The following is a 7,707-nucleotide window of genomic DNA, read 5'->3' on the forward strand; positions in this document are numbered from 1 at the left end:
CCCTCAATTTATAGATAGTAGCTACTGATTTTTTTTAAAGTTCACATTAATGGAGTGCCTACTATGTTTCAGGCACTATTCCATGCATTACATACTCATTCATTCAACAAAATATTTTAGTATCTGTTATGTGCCAGGCACTTTGTAAGGCAAAATGAGGAGTAAAGAAGAATAGACAAAATCTCTGGCTTTATGGAACTTACACTGGAAAAGGGAGACAGTCGTGAAGATAAACAAGGAAGATAAACAAGGAAACTGTGACGTAAAATCATGAAAGGTACCTAAATGGAAAAATAAAGCAGGCAACTGGGATATGAAGTTCTCATTAAACCTCACAGCAACTATATCCAATAGAGACTTGTACTATATCCTTTTTTCCAAGAAAAAAGAAAAAAGAAAAAAGAAAAAATTGAGAGGACTTCAACATGGTGGCTGCAGAACTGGCAATGGTGATGGCCTAGCCCAGGGTGGACAGAGTTGGAGGTGGTGGTGGTCATTCTCCCTAGGGACCATCAGGAGCTCAGTGGGGACCGAGCCTGGGAGGCCAGCCAGTGCCAGCACCTTTCAGCTTGTGGGATGGCAGCGGCGTTCAGGTTCTAAATGGCTTCTAAGAAGTTGGGCACAGATTTTCATGAGATTTTCAGTTACCTTGATAATGTCCCATATAAGGCAGGAGACAAATTCGAAACACCAGCTAAAGTTGGTCTACCTATTGGCTCCTCCTTGCCTGATTGTTTACACATTGGTGGAGAAGTACAGTATATGACTTCTCCTCGTAAAAGAAAACTATTGAATGGGCTGAAGATATTAAGAAAATCCAAGAAGCCCAGCAGGAAGCAGAGTATACAAGACTGAGGAAATAGTAGCTAAAGTGAATTCTAAGAGTGGCCCAGCGGGTCACAGCAAAACGAGCTTCTCTGAGACATACAGTACAGCCACACTGCCGTCTCCTATCTACCCCCTTCCTTGACAGCTTACAACATAGCATCCTCACCCTGCCTTGGGTCAGCAGCAATATCACGAAACAAAAAGTTGTCAGCCCGCCTCACATAAAGACAGATTTCAATCCTGCTGACTTTAAGTGTGAAGAAGACCCTTTGGACAATCTGGAGTTTAAAACTACTGAGGAGGGAAGAGCTGAGAAACATTCTAGTAGGAACCACTGAACCCGTTATGGCTCAGTTATTGGACAATAACTTGCCCAGAGGAGGCTCTGGGTCGGCGTTACAGGATGAGGAAGTCCTGGCATCCCTGGAGCGGGCAACCCTAGATATCAAGCCTCTTCACACATCCAGTGGCTTTATAACCTTAACACAGTTGGGCAACTATGAGATGTCACTATCTTTCAAAGTATCCCTCCCCCCAATTCCTGCAGTAAGCAATATCAAATCCCTGTTCTTCCCCAAACTTGACTCTGATGATAGCAAACAGAAGACAGCCAAGCTGACAAGCACTTTCCATAACACATCCAATCTCCATAATGGCACCTTCTGGAATTCCCTAAAGCCTTGCACCCAAAGTAGTGCCAGTGAGTTCAGTTGGCATTATACTCTTAGGCTTTCAGCTTTCAACACAGACAGTGGCACAGAGGTGCCAACCCTGACTCCCTCAGACCTGATCTCCCGGATGCCTTCCCTCTCTGTCTTGTCTAGGTGCACAGAATGTACAAGGAGGAAGGAGCACACTTACCATTTTCTTTTGAGGGTGGAGGGCAAGGTATGGAGACTGTGCTTGCCTGTCTCTGAGCTGGGGAGAAAGTAGGAAAGATTTGGATATATGAAAGCCTCCAGAACTGCTCTGGCTCCTTCCATATTAAATGTATTTGTATTTTGAGAAGTGTCCTCGCCACCTCGGCCCTTCAGAGAGATTTCCTGGTCCTTCTGGGGTCTGTACATCCTGAACAGAAACCTGGCCCAGCTGTTAAAAGGAGTCAGGGAGAAGGGGTGGGAGGGCCAGACTCAGTGCTGCTTTAGGGCTAGATGTTTCCCTCCCCTGCACTGATGGACTGAGTTCTAACCTAAGTTTAGTGCTAGTGAAAGGTTCTCCCAGGATTTTTTTGTTTTTGTTTTTTTCTCCTTTTAACAAAGTCTCTTAGTGCTACACTGGTCCTGCAACATCTCTGTGATGCAAAGAATGTCCTTTTGCCCATGGGGTATTGAGTTTGCCTCTCTGCCAGTCAGTTACTATGCTTCCACGCCTCAGTCTTTCTTTTGGCTTGGTTTGGACCACAATCCTCTGCTACTAAGATTTTGGAGCCCTCTGATTTAGGAAACAGTCATCAGTTTAAGAAATCATTGGCCCTTTCCCAGTACATTGAGTGGGGGAGAAGCAGGCTGTGATTTCAGTAGTCCAGCACTAACTCCACCTCAGTTCTACTTGGAGAACAGCCTCTCCCTCCAGCTCCCTGCTCTAGGATGATGCAATAAGCAACATCAAATCATAGAAATTAGTCTCTTTTTTTTTTTTTTGGCATTATGTTGTACATCATTAAATATCTAAATACAAAGGAAAAAATCTAAATACAAAGGAAAGAGGTTGAGAGAGGTTAAGTAACTTGCACAAATTTTATGGAGCTAACATTGATAAACAGTGGATAACCACTGTTACCCACTGATATCTCTACCAGCATCCCAATCCTAGATTTGAAATGAGTAAATGGTGCTTTCTCAGGATCTTATGTATAGAGCTCTGAAAAGCAGCCTCAAAGCCCCAACACTTACCAACCTAGCTCAACTGCTCTGGAAATTCTATGGCTACACAATAGATGAAGGACAAAGCTGGTACTTGATTTTCCAGTTACAGACAAAAGAGAGACAACTTATAACTCATCCTAAAAATAACCCTGGGAGACAGATATTATCCCAATAGGGACACACCAAGCCTTTACAGATGAGCAAATATAAGTTAAGTTGCTTGTCCAGTGTCATATAACTACCAATGGTTGAGTCAGGATTCCATCCCACATCACTCTGGTTCCTAAACCCAAGGGAGACAATGGCCCAGAGCAGACTACAGCTTAGGACTTCATGATGCCTTCTCAGAGTCATGTCTTCTGAGAGCAGATGCATCAGAAGGGCCCAGGGCCAGCTGCCTGACTCCAGCAAAGGTCTTTGAGAGAAATCAGTAGGTGTATGTTGAAAAAAAGGTACTTATGAAATCATTTCTGAAGAAAAAAACGAAAAGACCCTTCACAAGAAACCAGCCTCAAAGAAGCAAGTGTGAAGAGGTTGGCTGAAGGGAGAGGTGGTCTTAATAAGTCTCAAGTACTTTTCCACTCCCTGAACAATTTATTGGGCTCCCCACCCTCACCCGTGTGATTAATAGAGCCTCAAGAGCTGCTCAGTCTCCAGGCCATTTTGCTCTAGGAAGCTTTAATTTGAAAAATGAGACAAGTAGTTTCAGTGCTGTCATCAATAGGAAATTAGGAGATAAAAAGAAATCTATTTAAATGGCTTTTAAATATTCACAAGGAGAGCCACTGGGTCTTGGCCATGCTCCTCTCCTCTGTGCCCCTTGCTCAGATACCCCACTGCATCAGAATAATGAACACAAACTATGCCACTGTCAGCAGATGCTGAAGACAGTTGCAGTGAATACAGCCGCCAACATTGGCCTGAGCCCTCTAGTCCCTCAGTAACTTAAATCTTTGGGGATGAGATTAGATAAAGAATCTTTGAGCTTTTCTAGAGCAGGATGCAAGACAAGATGACTGGAAAGGTAGAGGTACAGGGAAATGACAATCTGACTCAAAAGAAGTCTTTAACATTAGTTCTAAAGAACTGTTCTCCTTTCTTTTTGGCACCCAAGAAAATCAACCGAATTTGAGGCTCAAGCACAGTATTCTAGAGGTCCCTATTGTCTGCAATTTGTGGTCTTTTTTTCCTTTGGAGAAGCAGGGCAGGAAGTAGTTAAGGGCATGAGTTCCCATATCAAACTGGTTTCAAATACTGGCTCTACTGCTTACAAGCTATGTGATTTTGGGCATCATATTTAATTTCTCTGAGCCTCAGTTCCCTATGCCTCAAAATGAAGATTATAACAGCACCTACCTCAAAGGACTCTTTTAAGGGTTAAATGAAATAATGTATACAAATTCCTTTGTACACAATGAAAATCAGCTGTAATTACTGAAAGAAAAAAAAGAAACTTTTAAGGGAATATAAATTGGTATAACCTCTTTAGATTCAATTTGCTGAATATATCAAAATTTAAAAGGTAGATTTCTGGGGCACCTGGCTGACTTAAATGATAGAACTTGCAACTCCTGATCTTGGGATTGTAAGTTTGAACCCCACGTTGGGCATAGAGCTTACTTAAAAAAAATGTGGATTCCCTTTGAACTAGTGATTCCATTTCTAAGACACTGGAACAAGTATACAGATGTATACACAAAGATGTTTGCAGATATACTATGTAACTGGAAAAACAGCAAAGTAAACATACATCCATAGAGGAATGGTCAAATGAGTTAGAATTCATCTGTACACAGGTACATATTATGCAGTAAGAAGAATAAGATATATATGTTTCAAAAAGGTAACAGATCCACGATATACTATTCTGTGAAAAAAAAAAAAAAAGGATGCAAGGAAGCATATACTGTATGAACCCACTTATATAAAATATTCAGACACATATTTATATTTGCATTTAAAAGACCATAATGATATAAACCAAACACTAGCAGTCAGTAGCTCTGGGGAGCAAGATGGGCTGGGGCCTGAAGAAAGCAGGCTTTCACTCTTTATATAGTTCTCCATTAGTTGAATTTGACAAGCAAGTGATATTTTATATTTTTTGAAAGATTAGCAGGCCTCATACTTTTCAGCTTAGCCACTCACAGAATAATGAAGCAAATCAGATACAGACATACTAGCAAATGAAGCATTAAGCATATAATCATTGTGCTTCATTTCAGGCATTTCAACTGAATAAAATTCAATGTAATAAGAAATAGAATTATGAAAATTTTACTTTGGGATGCACAATACACATTTGATCTCAAACTGTTCGACTGAATATATACTTTGTTTTTGACTCATCAATGCAAACTTTGTTTTCTTTTCTTTTCTGATCCATGAATTCCCTCACAAGCCGATATACCTGCCTGATAGGTATTTCTACCTGGATGTTCCAATGTGCTTAAAACTAACATGTCTAAAACCAAATCTGTCATCTTCCCCAAATATCCTATTTTTCCAAGGATATTCCCATTGCTTCCTACCACCTGGGCTTGAAAGTCTAACTCTTATTAAGTAGTCAGTCCCTTGTCTTATTCCATCAGCAGATTGATGGTCAAGTACCTCTTGTTTTTCATCCATGATATCTCTGACATCACTTCCTTCTTTGCCATTCCCCAGGTGAGACCCTAAATGCAGGTCTCCCACCTCAATGTCACCTTGTATCTTTATTACAACATTTATAACACTGTGCACATCTCCCTGCTGCACCCCCACCAACTGTAATCCCTAATAGGCCATAAACTCCTCAAAAGGATTTGTTTTCTATTTACCTCAGCACCCAGCATCCTACCTAGGGTACACTGGGTGCTAGATTAATATCTTTTAAGTGAACAAATAGATGGAAAGAAGTAATTGGTCTTTATTTCTAGCAGATTCTCCTTTCCCCATCGCCTTATCCCCCACCCATTTTCTTCAGTAGTTCTCCCTAGTTGATAATTCAATAGCATCATCATCATTGGTAATTTGCCACTTCTCAGATGAGAGCATAATCCTTTCAAATTCAGTCATGAATGGAATTTAAAGGGCTTTATTTGATATATTCAGTGCTTTTCTTTTTTTTCATATTCAGTGCTTTTCAAAGAAAATTTGAAAAATTCAAAACTATAGGACCTAAAAAAACTCCAATAGGCCTTAAATTTCCATTTAGACTTTAACAAAACAGTAAAAATGAGCATTTATGAATCATTAGAGGGTTAAAGACCAAATCCTTTAATTATCAATCCTAAAATATTATTTTATGAGGGGAATGCACAAGTATTAAGAACAGAATCATGTAATTTACAAATCATTTTTAAATAGCTCTCTATGATGTTCAGCTTATTAGGAATTGTTAATATTCTATTACTCAGAGGTCATTAGCACATTCTGCTAGCAGTATAGATCACATAACATCAAGTGACAAGGAGAGAACATGAAGTATCCCAATTATGATTTCTTTTAAAAAGGGCTGCCGTGACCTTCTCCCCAGAGTGTGAACTATATCTTACAAAGTCTGAAAAATGCTACAACCTTTCTCCATTAAATGGGACACCATTAGGGGAGGGGAAGATTACTTAAATAGAATAATAGCTAACATTTATTATGTGCCAGTCACAGTTCTAAGGGCTTTTCAATAATTCACTAAATCCTCACAAAAACTTTAAGAGAGAGGTAGTTATTATCCCTATTTAACAGATAAGGAAACTAAGTCCCCACTGAGGTTTTAAGTAACATGTCCAAGATTGTATACCTTTTAAAAAGGGAGATGTGTAGCAGACATGGAGCTGTGCCACCCAGACACCCCCCCCTTCCCTTCAAGGAAGGACTTCTCCCAGCTCCTGAGAGTGCTATCAGTGACAGCCTCAAGCTGTCAGCTCCTTCAGGATGCTCCTCAGCTGCAGACAGTACCTCACCCAAAACCACACCCTTCCCAGGGCAGCCCAAGCCCGATGGCTAAGTACCACTGAGGTATAAAGGTCTGACCTTTTGGGATCTCTGAGGGACAGGTGTAATGGCTCTGACACATTCAAGGACTCCCCAACGGGCCAGCGGGTACTGATGCTATGCTGGACCTATGCTATAGTTCCACTCCTCCCTCTACCCAATCCTGCTTCCTCCCTCTCCTGTCCACAAGAGTTGGTAGCAATAAATACTCTGCACACCAAACAGTATCCAGAGACCCCTCCACCCACAACACCAGGATTGGACCAAGTTGTCTGACTCCAAGCTCTTACTCTGGACTCTCTACTGTCTTCCCAGGAAGAACAACAGACAGAAAGAAAGCTGCAAATCACTCTATAGTCTCATCTTAGCTACTTATTTCTGCTTCCACTGACACCAAACATTTGTTAGAACTGTTAAGCATAGAAGCGCCTGGGTTTCCCAGTCAGTTAAGCATCCAGCTCTTGAATTCAGCTCACAGTTCATGGGATCTCACAGTTCATGGGATCGAGCCCTGTGTCAGGCTCCATGCTGAAGCATGGAGCCTGCTTGGGACTCTCTCTCTGCCCCTCCTCAGCTTGCACTCTCTCTCAAAATAAATAAATAAACTTAAAAAAAAAGAAGAAGAAGAAGAAGAAGAAGAAGAACTGTTGTTAAGCATAAGTAACACTGTGCCATGCTTTTGCCCAAATTTTGGAAGGAGAAAAAAAAATTAAAACTTTGGCTAATATCTGTAGATACACTAGTGTAGTGTAGATACACTAACATTAGGCCCCAAAATACGGCTTTCTGTACTTTGAATACCCTGAGATATACCTATTCATTATTCATAATTCCATAACTAACTCACCAATCCATATGCTTTTCTCTCCTGTTCATCTTCCATCACTCACTGCTTAAGCGTGGGCTGAATGTAGGCATGCTGACAAATTTGAAGGTTTCCATTCACTCTAAATGGCTGACTGTACACTCAGTGTCCTTATTCAAGTAACTCAGAACTTTTAACTTTTCTATGGGAAAATTACAGCACACAAAGGAAAATAAC

The 7,707-nt window shown here is 40.8% G+C and overlaps 1 pseudogene; it reads left to right on the top strand.

Moving 5' to 3' along the window:
* The first annotated feature begins 600 nt into the window (after positions 1–600).
* LOC101090669 lies at positions 601–6,678 on the top strand (annotated as a pseudogene).
* The last annotated feature ends 1,029 nt before the right edge of the window (positions 6,679–7,707 follow it).

This window comes from Felis catus, chromosome F2 (assembly GCF_018350175.1).
Source record: "Felis catus isolate Fca126 chromosome F2, F.catus_Fca126_mat1.0, whole genome shotgun sequence".
Taxonomy (NCBI): domain Eukaryota; kingdom Metazoa; phylum Chordata; class Mammalia; order Carnivora; family Felidae; genus Felis; species Felis catus.